The following is a 14,435-nucleotide window of genomic DNA, read 5'->3' on the forward strand; positions in this document are numbered from 1 at the left end:
TTTACCTGCTTTGCATAATTTTTTACTTGTTGAAAACCTTACTGCAAACCTTATGAGTATTAGTCAACTATGTGATGATTTTGGTAAGGTTATATTTGAAGAAATTGAATGCATAGTAAGTACAAAAACAGGTGAAAAGGTCATTTGTGGACCAAGGTCTGATGATAATTGCTATTGTGCTAGGGCTAATGGTTTGAATGTTTGCTACAGGGTTGAAAACAATATTACTAATCTATGGCATTGAAGATTAGGACACATGAATTTCAGAGATCTATTCAAAATTTCAAAGAAAGAATATGTAAGGGGGCTGCCCACATTAAGTGGAAAACAAGGAGTTTGTGGTGATTGTCAAATAGGAAAGCAGACCAAAAGTTCACACAGTCCCACCAACTTCGCATCCACATCAAAACCACTGGAACTTATGCATATGGACTTGGTTGGTCCAATGCAAACTTTAAGTTTGGGAGGTAAAAAGTATATATTGGTTCTTGTGGATGATTTTACTCGCTTTACCTGGGTTGCCTTCTTGCATGATAAATCTGAAGCATTTAAATCTTTCTCTGTTTTATGCATGAAAATTCAGAATGAAAAACATGATAACCTCATTAGACTAAGGACAGATCATGGGACAGAATTTGAAAATCATCTATTTTCTGAATTTTGTGATGAACAAGGTATTTCACATGAGTTTTCTGCTCCTATTACACCTTAACAAAATAGGGTGGTTGAAAGGAAAAATAGAGTCTTGCTTGACATGAGTAGAGTAATGCTTAATTCTGCAAATTTGGCAAAACATTTTTGGGTTGAGGCTATAAGTTCTGCTTGCTATACTGCTAACAGAGTTTATTTAAGACCAAAGTCAAAAGTAACTCCTTATGAACTTTGGAAAGGAAAGAAGCCTAATGTGAGTCATTTGAGAGTCTTTGGGAGTACATGTTATATATACAAATATAGGGAACATCTCTCTAAATTTGACTCTAGAAGTGACATTGGTATTTTTCTTGGTTATTCTTTAACTAGCAAGGCATATAGGGTCTACAACATTCGAACTAAGTCTGTAATGGAGTCTATAAATGTTGTGATTAATGATTCTGATTTGAAGCAGGTCAAACAGATAAATGATGATGATGATCTTACTGGAATGCAAACAGAGCATAGGTGTGATCAAGTTCAAGCAGCGAATGACGCTTTCAGTATCACAAACTCAGAAGACATCCATGACACATCATCTCAAACACTTAGAATTGGAGCTAAGCAAGTAAAAAGAGATCACAAGCCAGAAAACATCATTGGGAAGCTTCATGATAAAATGAGAACTCGAAGTCAAGATGTTGAAGAAATAAGCTACTTGTGTTATGTCTCTCAAATTGAACCAAAAAATGTCAAAGAAGCCATAGTTGACAATGATTGGATCTTAGCTATTCAAGAAGAGTTAAACCAGTTCGAAAGGAATGATGTTTGGTACTTAGTTCCCCGGCCTAAGGATGCAAATGTTATTGGTACAAAGTGGATTTTCAGAAACAAGACTGATGAGAAAGGGAAGGTAATTCGCAATAAAGCTAGATTGGTTGCTTAAGGTTACACTAAAGTGGAAGGACTCGACTTTGATGAAACTTTTGCTCCCGTAGCAAGATTGGAATCAGTAAGATTGCTGCTAGCAATTGCATGCCATCTCAGGATCAAGTTGTACCAGATGGATGTCAAAAGTGCGTTTATGAATGGAGTCTTGCAGGAAGAAGTTTACGTGGAACAGCCAGCTGGATATAAAGATCATTTTTATCCTGATCATGTTTACCGACTAAAGAAAGCATTGTATGGTTTGAAACAGGCACCCCGGACTTGGTATGAGAGGTTGTCATCTTATTTGCTTCAAAATGGCTACACCAGAGGAGCAATTGACAAAACTTTGTTTGTCAAACGGGTTAAAAGTGATTTAGTTGTTGCTCAAGTTTATGTGAATGATATTGTGTTTGGTTCTACCTCAAATTTTCTAGTTACTGAATTTACTAATATTATGAGTAATGAATTTGAGATGAGTATGTGTGGAGAATTGAATTATTTTCTTGGTTTGCAGGTTCAACAACTTAAAGATGGGATGTTTCTGTCCCAAACAAAATATGCAAAGGATCTTGTCGCTAAGTTTGGTTTGGAAAGTGCCAAACCCGTGAGAAATCCTATGAGCACCACAGAGAAGCTCCACAAAGATCCCACTGGAGAACAAATTGATCAAAAGTTGTATAGAAGCATGATAGGGAGTTTACTATACCTTACTGCTAGTCGTCCCGACATTTCCTTTAGTGTTGGTGTTTGTGCAAGATTTCAAGCATGTCCTAAACAATCACATTTGGCTGCTGTTAAAAGAATAATACGATATATAAGTGGGACTTTACACTTTGGAATTCATTATTCCTTTGACTCAAATGTGGAAATTGCAGGATTTTCGGATGCAGATTGGGCTGGTAATATAGATGATAGAAAGAGCACTTCAGGAGGTTGCTTTTATCTAGGAAACAACTTAGTTGTGTGGCATAGTAAGAAACAAAACTGTGTCTCACTCTCCACCGCCGAGGCTGAATACATCGCTGCTGGTAGCTGCTGCACACAACTGTTATGGATGAAGCAGATGTTGTGTGACTATGGTATAGTACAAGGTACGTTGATAATTTTTTGCGATAACCAAAGTGCAATTAATATCTCAAAGAATCCTGTTGAGCACTCTCGCACTAAACACATTGATATACGGCATCACTTTATACATGATCTTGTAGAAGATGATCTTCTTGTATTGGAATATATTCCCACTGATAAACAACTTGCTGATATCTTCACAAAACCACTGGATAATCATCGATATGAACATCTCAGACAATCCATTGGTGTGTGCTCCATTGCCTGACTGTGTAGTTCTCAAAATGCCAGTAATGCATGTCTTTCGTTTGCATATGTGTCTTTCTATATATACATATATAAATTTCTTTTTAATCCCTCTGGGCTGCTACGATTCTTTTGATCTCAGATTGGATTACTATTATGGTTTCACTGCTCCATTAGATATAAGGTGGTATTTTATCTATCAAGAACCTGATATTGATATTCCTTATTTTGTCTGTTTTGTAATGTCTCAATTTCTCACTATCTCAAGTGTTTGTGGGGGTACGAATTCATGATCAATCAATACCTTGCTGATTAGTGGGGCACTTACGCTAGTTTTTTCTCATTCTGGTTGACCATAAGCACTTGAAAAAAAAAAAAGAAAAAAGAAAAAAAGGAGTGCATGTACTGAAATTACAATTTTTTTCATTTGGTCTCCTGTCTACGCCTTGCAGTAGAAAGTTCAACGTTGCAAGGCACACAACGAAGATATGTAACTGTCTCACCGTTGTGACAACCGCTAGCAATACTGTGTCTCAAATAAATGATGCAAGGCACACAACGAAGATATGTAAATGTCTCACCGTTGTGACAACCGCTAGCAATAATGTGTCTCAAATAAATGATGCAAGGCACACAACGAGGATATGCAAACGTCTAAACGTTGTGACAACTGATAGCATCTGTGTCAATTATTAGTTTGGTACTCTCATTTCATTGCTTTAATAGAAATTTACAAAACTGCCAGTCTGTGGACAAAATAGTTGGTTGTATGGGCTCCTTTAGTTCGTAAGGGGTGTTGAATATGGTTCCTTAATCCCACACTCTTGAGACACACTTACACCACCTCACACAAGCTGTTTAAAATTCCCATACTCTTTCCTTGGTTTTCTAGTTTTTAAATTTCCTCTTATCTCCTGTGGCTTTAGTTAAACTAAATGGACTATCCTGTATGCTGTGCCTAAGAGGAACTAGTATTGCCCTTTGGGATTGTCATTCTATTTCTATTTGTCTCATGCATATCTATCTCTTTCTTTCCTTACTAGCAATTTGAACTACCATTTACTGGCATGGCATACCTTAGCTCTGTGATCACCTGATCCGCTGCCTTTGATCTCTGTTCATTGGTTTCTTTGGCTTTCCCTTGACAAAAAGGGGGAGTAGTAATATGTTTTGTGTTTGTTAGATTCAGGGGGAGAATATGTTCTGTAGATCTTTTAAATTCTTCTGCAAATATATCTTTTGTGCTTCACCGGTAGTTTGTGCTTGTGCAGATAAATGCTATGGAATTGCTATTAGTTCTTTTTGATTGATAATTTTGTCTAGGAAATGCCAAAGGGGGAGATTGAAAGTGTACTTTTAGTTGGCTATTTCCTAGCAAATGTAAAGAGTCTGTAAGTTGGTTATTCCTAGTCTTAGAACTTGCAACGGTTGGAGCTTGCGGTAAACGAGGAGCATGATTGACTAGTGTTACACGGCAAAGCTCTTTTTTGGTAAGAATAATTTGCATTCATATTGGATTTGGTTTCCCAATTAAAGATTGAGTTGGTGTAAAGTCTATACAAATCTTCATAGAGTCTTAAATAAGGAAGTGGTTTAAATAAGGCCAATCTCTTTGTTTATTAGGTAAAAGAGTTAACCTAGTATATAAAGGGTTGGGCTGAAAGTTTTTTTGGTACACCTCCTTTTTGCACTCTAATCAAAATCGTGAGATTGTTTTATAAGATCAAGGGAGAGAGATAAAAGGCTGTTAAGTTCTTAGATTTATCTAGGTGATAGTCTGAGAGCATAACATATCATTCATTCATCATGGAACGTTGCGGAAGCTTTGCTTGTGAGGAAGATCAACCTGCGTGAATTGGTGTTCATCCAACAGAAAGTGAAGAGGACGTGTTTGTACAAGACAAGAGTATTTGATCAATCTTCTTTTGTGGTGTAAGAAAGTATCAATTGAGTCTTGTATATGTCCTTACGTTTTTAGTGAAATTGGCTGTGTGCCTTGAGGTTTTTCTCTCCTGTGTGGAGGGTTTTTTTCTCGTGCGAGATTTCGTACAAATACGTTGTGCTTCGTTTATTTTCTCAGTTTGTTGTGTGTTTGATTTTTGCTGTGTAGTACAAGGATTAAATCACATATCATTAAATCAAATATCAATCCTGCATATTGCGTTTTAATATTGATCCATCCAGGTTTACAATTACAGTTTCAAATCAAAATTATTATTTTCAAAAGAATCGTGCATATGGTGGTTGTATCATTCTTCTGAAAGCAATGGAAATAGCCAAACACACATGCACGCGCAAAGAAAATAAAAATGAAACTTGTTGTTGGCCAACGGTCAATTCCAGCGCATTCTCGTTGGCATTTTCAACATATGAAAAGAAGTTTTGAAATTATGGAAAACCATCCACAATTAAAAGCAAATTCACTCCACATGCAGCAAAGCACTCGTAGGCGGTCGAAATGAGTGAATCTGTGAGCGCTCTCTCTCTCTCTCTCTCTCTCTCTCTCTCTTTTTTCTTTTTTGGGAGCTTCACTAATATACCCAAAATAGGAGCTGAAATTATAAAAAATCCCCACATGGAATGCACTTTAGAAACACACCCAAAATCCATTTACTATATAAGAAATTAGTGTTGAAGTTCCTATAAATTACATGACTGCCACTGATGGCCAACTGAAAAAAAAACTTGAAAAACACCCAAAACAAGCCTAGTCCAATTTTATAAAAAAGCCCAAACTTTTTTTATTTTTTTTGGTTACAAAAAGTCCAAACATTTTATTACAACACAAAACTGTCTCGAAAACCATAACTTCAAGCACGCATCTTCATTAAACCATCTCTGCAAAACGTCCCTTCATTTCACCATTTTCATCATTTATGCAAACTTAAACTCCATAACTACCACCAAACTAGATCTACTCTCAAAAACCAACACCACACGCTAGCCTCCACCTACAAAACAAAGACAAAATTTTAGAGAACAATTTCAACAAGAAAAGGCATCAAAGGTAAGACATTTAAAAACCAAACTTTTATTGTAATGTTGATTAATTGCCGTAAAGTTTCAATCTATGGTAATAACAGTATTTTAGATTCGAATCCAAGACAAAATCTTGAAAGTATATTGGATTTTCACTATTGGACTAACTGCATATGACTATAAAATAGTCGGTTTTCAGCAACTCAAAAAAGAAAGAGATATTTAGTCAAATACAGATTCTTAACACTGATAGTTTACTGTCATGTTGATTAATGACTGTAAAGTTCAAGTATAAGGTAATAACACTGCTTGTTTCCTATGGAATCCTATTTCTAATGTTTGTCGACCACTGTAAAGTTCCAACCTAAGGTAATAACACCTAGTTTCCTATGAAATCCTATTTTTCATGTATATCTACCACTGTAAAGTTTCAGTCTAGGGTAATAACAATATTTTAGATTCGAATCTAGGACAACATCTTGAAACTATATTGGATTTTCATTATTGAACTAATTGCATAGGACTATAAAATGGTTGGCTTTCAGCAACTTAAAAAAGAAAGAGATATTTAGTCATATACCCATTCTTAACACTGCTAGTTTACTTTCATGTTGATTAATGGCTGTAAAGTTCCAGTATGGAGTAATAACACTGATTGTTTCCTCTGAAATCCTATTTTGAATGCATGTCTACCACCGTAAAGTTCCAGCATAGGGTAATAACATTGCTTGTTTCCTATGAAATCCTATTTCTAATGCATGTATGTAAAGTTCCAATATAAGGTACTAACACTGCTATCTAATAGCAAATTATAGTCAACTCAAAAACCAATAGTGTATAAACAGAAAAAACACGAATATACTCAGATTTAATTGAAAAAACATGCCTTAATTAATATGATAATCGAATCAAATATCACAAATTTGTAACCACTGCTCAAACCAAAACACAAAAGCAAATCCACAACCAGATCGAATATGAAATCAATCCAAATTATAAACAAAAAGAATTTAAAATCACAATTTAAAACTCAAACGAATATCTGAATACAAATTAGAACGAAATCAGAAAATCCAATAGATTATCTCCAAATCGACAATAACAAAAATAAACATATAAAATCAAGAAGAATTGGATCTACATTTCAAATTTAAACTCCAAAACTGCAAAAATTATGAAAACTTAACCATCAATTTAATTAATCGAACATGAAATCACCCAAATCAGACTATAATAAAATCGAATATGAATTCAAATTAAAAAAAATCAAATACCTCAAAATCAAAGATCACAGATCGAATAGGATTTTATACTGAGCCAAGTCACCAATGCACCATGAGCCATTTCATCCCCTGAATCCGCCAAGTCATTGTCCATTTGCTCATGTTGCAAATCCTCCAATTTTTCACAGATCCAGATCCAATGGATTGCCAGCGCAGTTCCTCCGACTTCAGCCGTGCCATTTGGACTAACATGCTTGAAGGCAAAGCCTACGTCAACTCGATCTTCCAAAGCATTACTGCTTGATGTTCCCTGAATTGAGATGGTTGCAAAGTTTTGATCCATGGGCTTGGAAAGGGGTCTCCTAGTTTTCCTATATCCAAAAGACGAATTAATTAGAATTAGAAGAAATAGTTACCTTACACAATCAGAATCCTATGACTTCATCATTCTTATTCTTTTAGAGAGAGAGAGAGAGAGAGAGAGAGAGAGAGAGAGAACAAAGCTTAGGATTTCATCGTCAAAACTGAGGTGGAAGAACAAAAACTGAAAATTGGGGTTGAAGATGAAGATGATAGACTGGAGTTCATGAGTTCTGATCTGGTTTTTATTAGGAATTCCAATTTTATGTGAAAAGGGTAATAAAGGTGTTTCATCTTAATAATTAAATTAAAAAATATACAGCTATTGATTTTTAGGTTTATTTTGGGTGTGTTTATATACATTAAATAGTACATGGTATATTTATAGTTTTATGTCTAGAAATGGGTATTTAACTAATTTTCTATTTTTTTTTTCAAAAACAAAAAGAGTTTTATTAAAGACGAATAGCAAGGTTTACATCACTAGCTAAAATATCAAAACTCCACTCAGGCCACACTTGGTCCCAAACGTGGGTACCGTATACTCTAGACACAAATAACCTCATGCACTGCCTTATTGCACTGACGGGGAGTAGCTAGAAAAATAACCTGTTGGAGCTTGCCAGCAAGCCTCTTAATGTCAAACACGATAGCTTCCACCGCAACATCCACTTGACGCCCACCTCTAAGCATATGAATCATTTGCATCTAGTCAGATTCAATCTCCACATACAGCAAACAACTCTTAATGCAAGCAAGTAGTGCTTCTCTTATGGCCTCCTCCTCCATCATCAAGGCCATACTGCCCCATAATCCCCCTACACCCCCTGCCTGCACCAACCAACCATCAGAGTCTCTAATAACCCAGCCAACCCCACCCCTTTCCGTCTGTTGCAACCAAGCTCCGTCACAATTAGCCTTAACCCAGCCATGTGCCAGCTTACACCACAAATTAGGCACACTTGGAGCACGATCTGGCGGACGGGGCAGCTCGTTGATCAATGGTTTGGCTGACAACAGGGCTGCCCTATACTCCTACACCTAAGCTTGGAGACTTCTCACCATAGTTGCAGGATTAGTAATAGTCTCTTCGAACACCGCACTGTTTCTTATTTTCCATAACTGCCACATCCCAAAAACCACCACCTGTAATATTTCTTGAAGGTTCACAATCTTCTCATACTTCTTTAATATGCTCTCCCATCAATCACTAGACTCCTCCCCAACCACTTGTAAGGCATCGAGCTGTAGGGAGAGGTTCCAAACCAAAAAACTCTAGCATGCTCACAACGAAAGAAAATATGCACATGAGATTCCCCTTCATGGCCACAGAGGGCGCACGTATTATCAACATCAACTGATCGTCGCCGTAGATTCCCTTTAACAACCAAAGCATTTTGACAACCCCGCCAAACAAATGCTTGTAGTTTGGGTGGCACTTGCAATCTCCATATGCTCTTCTAGAATTTCTTTTGATCACTTCCATGGCTGCAATCTCCTTTGGCTTTCCCTCCCCAACTCACCATTTTTTCGTAAGTTTAGCGCCAGTTCATAGCCAGTCCGAACTGTGTAACCACCATGCGCAGTAAAGTGCCACACTAGTTTGTAATCACAACCCCACCTGCTAAGGAGTAAGGATAATGTAGTCTGGGCTCCCGCATCATTGAAACAACACATAATAAGATCCCGATTCCTCATCTTCAACTGATCGTCAATAAGCCCATGCACCAAAATAGGCATATCTTGGTGTCTAGAGTAAATCTTGAAAGTGGAAGGTTTGGGCACCCAGTTATCCAAACAAATACGAACTTGCTGTCCATTGCCTATACGCCATCTCATACCCGCCTCCAATAATTTCCAGCCTTGCAAAATATCCTTCCAACCCCATGACGTCCCACTACCACCAACAACTCTCATAAAATCTGAAGACCTGAAATATTTGTCTCGGTATGTAGTTGCCAGCAAAGAGTTTGGATGTTTGATATTTCGCCATCCAATTTTTGCAAGCATAGCTAGGTTGAAATACCTAAGATCTCGAAAACCCATACCTCCTGCTTCTTTCATTAGACAGAGACGCTGCCATCCAACCCAATGGATACCCTTATGCTCCTTGTGACCCTTCCACCAATAATTAATGATCTCTCTCTCAATTTCCTTGCATAAATTAATGGGTAGCTTAAAACAAGACATAGCATAATTATGCATAGCCATAGCTACTGCTTTGATTAGCACTTCCTTCCCAGCTTGAGATAAGTATTGTTCAGACCATCCCATAGTTTGGCATTAATTTTGTTACGAACATCCTCAAAGACCCGCTGTTTTGAAGCACCAAAATCAGCATTGAGTCCTAAATATCGTCCAAATCCATCATTTTGTTGTACCTGTAAGATTTCTCCCACCTGCTTACGGATGCATGCAGGACATTTCTTCCCAAACAATAGGGAGCTTTTATCAAAATTAATACATTGACCTGATCCTTTCTCATAGCAAACTAAAATATTTTTCAAGCATCTAGCCTCATGTTCATCAGCTTTGCAAAATATAACCATGTCATTGGTGAAGAACAAATGTGAAATACTAACTCCCTGAGGATGAAATCGAAAGCCCTGCAAGGCACCCATCGCTTCATGCTTCTTGATCATAGCTGACAGACCCTCAACACATAACAAATAAAAAAGGAGATAGAGGATCACCCTGACGAAGACCCCGGGAAGGTGTAATATGTCCTGTAGCCTCACCATTAACAAGCACGCTATATGTAACAGTAGAAATGCATTCCATTACCCAACCTCGAAAAATAGGATCAAATCCCAACATGCTCATCATAAGCTCCACAAATGGCCATTCAACCCGGTCATAAGCTTTTGCCATATCTAATTTCAATGCCAAACTGGATCGCCCCATTCCACCCTCTTTCTTAAGCGAGTGAAGTATCTCATGTACAATCAAAATATTGTCTGTAATTAATCGATCTTCAATGAAGGCAGATTGATTGAGACTAATGATCTCAGGAAGCACAGCTTTAAGCCTGGCTGTTAAAATCTTAGCTATAATTTTATACACCAAATTTCATAAAGCAATTGGTCTCCATTGTGTCATCTTCCTTGGTTTAGCAATCTTCGGGATCAAGACGAGATGCGTCTGGTTAAGAGCTCTATGAAGCCTCCCTAAGTGAAAAAAAATGTTGACCATTCTAATAATATCCTCCCCAACCACGTCCCAATACTGTTGAAAGAATTTCCCCGTAAAACTATCTGGACTCGGCGACTTTGTAGGGTTCAAAGATTTCACGGCTAGCCAAATCTCCTATGAGGAAATTTGCCGTGTCAAGCCTGAATTCTGTTGCATGGTCACCCATGGCTGAACACAATCAGTAATACACTTTATATTTGTAGGGGAGCACGTAGTAAAAATTTCCTGAAAATAAGAGATAATCAGTTGTTTAATGTTGCTAGCATCCGTGCACCAGTTTCCTGTAGAATCTTCTAAGCCCACCATCCTATTTGCTCGTCGTCGAGCAAGCGTTTTAGAGTGAAAAAACTTTGTGTTCTTCTCTCCTTCATTAAGCCATTGGACCCGAGATTTAAGTTTCCAATATACCTCTTCCTCCCGTAATGCCCTTTTAAGGCTACTTTCCAACTGCAGGACCTCATCACAATCAAAGTCAGGAGCCATATAGGTAACTTTGAGTTGTTGCTGTAAGAGTGCAATAGTAGCCTTAGAACTCCTCCATTCTCTTCTTCTCCAGTCCAAAATCTCTTTCCATATCCAGCATAATTTCCTTGAAATCTGTAACCCCCTTGACCCCGGAATCCGCATTCTTCATCTCTCTTCTACCACCTTTCGACACCCCACTGAATCCCCCCCAGTGCAGATCAAATATAAATCTTTTACGCCACTTTTGGCTTGAGCCTTGGGTTTGTAATAAGAGTAACACGTGGTCAGAGCCCGGTACCCCCACATGATGCACCGTAGTTGATGGATACAATGTAACCCATTGATCATTCCCAAATCCTCTAAGCGTTCCATAATTTCACCCTCCTACCGTCTATTCCTCCACGTAAACGGATGACCCACGTATTCCAAATCCAACAAGTAACTAGTAGCAGCAAACATTGAAAAATCATGTAAGCTTCGTTCTGTTCGCTGAAGTCCCCCATATTTCTCAGTTACATCCAAAATATCATTGAAATCTCCCATAAGTAGGCAAGCCTCCTGACATTGTGCCATCATGTCATGTAATATTTGCCATTGAGATCTACGCACACGCTCATCAATACTTGCATACACCGCAAAAAAGCGCCACTTGGAAGCATTCTCCTCATCCTTAATCACAACCTCAATGAAAAAATCAGTATACTTGAGTAAAACTACTTGTGCCATCTCCTTCCAGAATAAACATAATCCCCCACTCAAGCCCCAGGGTTTAACAACATGCATATATTGCATACCAAACTATCGCTTCAAATACCCATAACGATGACTCCGATTTTTTGTTTCTAAAAGGACCACTATGTCGGGAGTTTGGAGCCTCACTTGCTCCTTAAGACTTGTGTTGAGGCCCAAAAAAGTCACGGGAAGCCCAAAGACATTCAAAGCCCAATATAATATATAATGTTGGTCATGCGTTAATTCAAGCTGTATTTTGGGAATTAATTTATTAAATAAATACATAAATAGTGTACATGCCATGCCAAATCAATAATACATTTTTCCTATGTCAATCACCTACCAAGCTCACATGAATCCAAGTCATGTGGTTTACGGGGCTTGCACGAGGGATTGTGGTGTGGAAGGTTACGAAGGTCCACAAGGCCCACGGAAGCTCTTGGATAATGGAGACTTTGGGCTAGCTACTTGGGAGCACCAAAGTCCAAGCCCATTACTTAGAGTTCTCCAATGTGGGTGAGCAAACGAGATATTTTTCAAGCACTTCCTTTTACCTATAGGATATAGTCATTTTCCAAATGCCTAACTTTACCCGTTGGAAACAAGTCTTTTCCAAAGACTCACATCTACTGGAAACAAGCTTGTTTCCAGCGTTTCCTTTTATCCATAGGAAATAATCAGTTTATGGTACCTAGCTTCACATGCTGGAAAATAGCATGCCATAGTGCTCCATTTTAGCCATTGGAAATAGGCTAGTTCTAGCACCTCCCTTTACCTATTGGAAATAAAGGAAAACCCCCACCTTCTATAAATTGGGAGGCATTTCTCAGCCAAAAGGACCTATCTTGGTTGTTGCAAGCTTCTCAACAACCATGAGAACTCACCTTTCTTTAGCTGCGGCAAGCATTCCAGCAGTTCTAATTTTTCTTCAGCCAACACTCCCTCACTCAGCTGCAAGCATCCCAGCAGCCACCAACCCTCATAAAGCATCACCCAACTCCAAGCTTTTCCTTCCTTCCAAGCTTTAAACACCATAGCCTTCAAACCTCAAGCTTTTCCTTCCATCCTCTTTCTCTTGAAACTTTTAAATCTCCATAGCCATAGCCACACACAACAAATTATCAACACAAAACTCAAACATATCCAACACCCAGCCAAACACATGCATTCTCATTTGCTAAACTTGTGGGTCTTTAGCTTCCACGCTCCAAGCTCTCATGCCAAGCTCATATAATCTCATATCAACATCAGCAAGTCATCTTCAACTCTTCGTCGAGCTACCGGAAACATCAACACAAAACATGCAGCTACTGGAAGAAGAACAAAGTACTCCCCCGGGACTTGCTTCTCCCTCGGGATACTTTGGGCCTAGTTCTCGCTAACTCAGACAAAGGGGCAACGAAGTCTTCATTCATCATTCTATGGCGATCCAAGAATCAACAAAGCCCGGATGAGCCTTCGGATGAAAAAGACCCCAACAACTTGAAACTGTCAGAACATTCCCAATACCTTGACAGCCTGACAATGATCCTTATGATGCTCGCGAAGACCGTACGTCGGTCTCCACTTCTTGAATTAGAGTATCGTCAAAAGTCAACTCCCTTCGAAGTTCCATATTACAAGCCCCAACACTATCTGACGCCAATCGAGTACCAGTACACATATGTTTATCCATTATGCCTAGCTCCTCTTCTTCTCTTTCCCTCTTGCTCCGAGAGCCTACATCACCTGTCGTAGAAATAACAGGTTGTCCAAATATCCACGTCAATGTCTCAGGTTGAAGCCCTACTTCCCCTCATACAGCAACATGGTGACCTAAGGCCTCCTTGGTTGTTCTCTGCATTATGGACCCTTCCTCCACCACGGCCGCCGCATTCAAATTAATAGCGATCCCACTGTCTCCAGAATTCATGGTTGATGCCGCAGTGATTCCTTGTGGCCCTAGAATTCCAGCCTCCCGTATCAGTATTCTCCGTTCTTCCACCTCCCTGACTGCACGAATTCTCCCAACTAGTATAGAATCCCGGATCTAGCCTTGCGGGGGGTGGCACCGTATCCTCACCATCTCCCCGCCCACCCATCGTCTTGCCCGCCACCATCGCATCTTTGCTACCCCGTACCTTTCCTCATACTCCTTGGAAGATAAGAGCTGCGCCTACGCATATGCCCATCAGCATTGTCCCCAGAGACCCAAGGGTTGGAATCAGAAGACTCTTTTCTTCCATGGAGTCGGAGTTTTCGCCCATACAAGTCCTCACTTGCCTCTAGTCCTGCAAAAGCCATCATCTGATCCTGCGTATTTTGAGCACTAGCCGCCGCCAGTTTCTCAACACAAATACGATCGATGTCCCAAACATCCGCAAAGAAAGCAGTACTCGGGCAAAAATTCATAGCGAAAGTCCACCCAAATTGCACCCTATTTAGGAAACTCAACGAATCTACCCGCATAAGCGATTACCGCACATCCAACCCGAATACGCACGCGTAAGAACATCCTATGTATTCGTCCCCCTCAGGTGGTCAACTTCCAAAGACTGCCCTAGAATGGCACCAATTTTCCTGGCCACCACAGTGGTCATATTTAGCAACGGAATGCCATGCATCTGCACC

Source organism: Prunus mume, linkage group LG2 (genome assembly GCF_029339155.1).
Source record: "Prunus mume cultivar Tortuosa linkage group LG2, ASM2933915v1, whole genome shotgun sequence".
NCBI classification, from domain to species: domain Eukaryota; kingdom Viridiplantae; phylum Streptophyta; class Magnoliopsida; order Rosales; family Rosaceae; genus Prunus; species Prunus mume.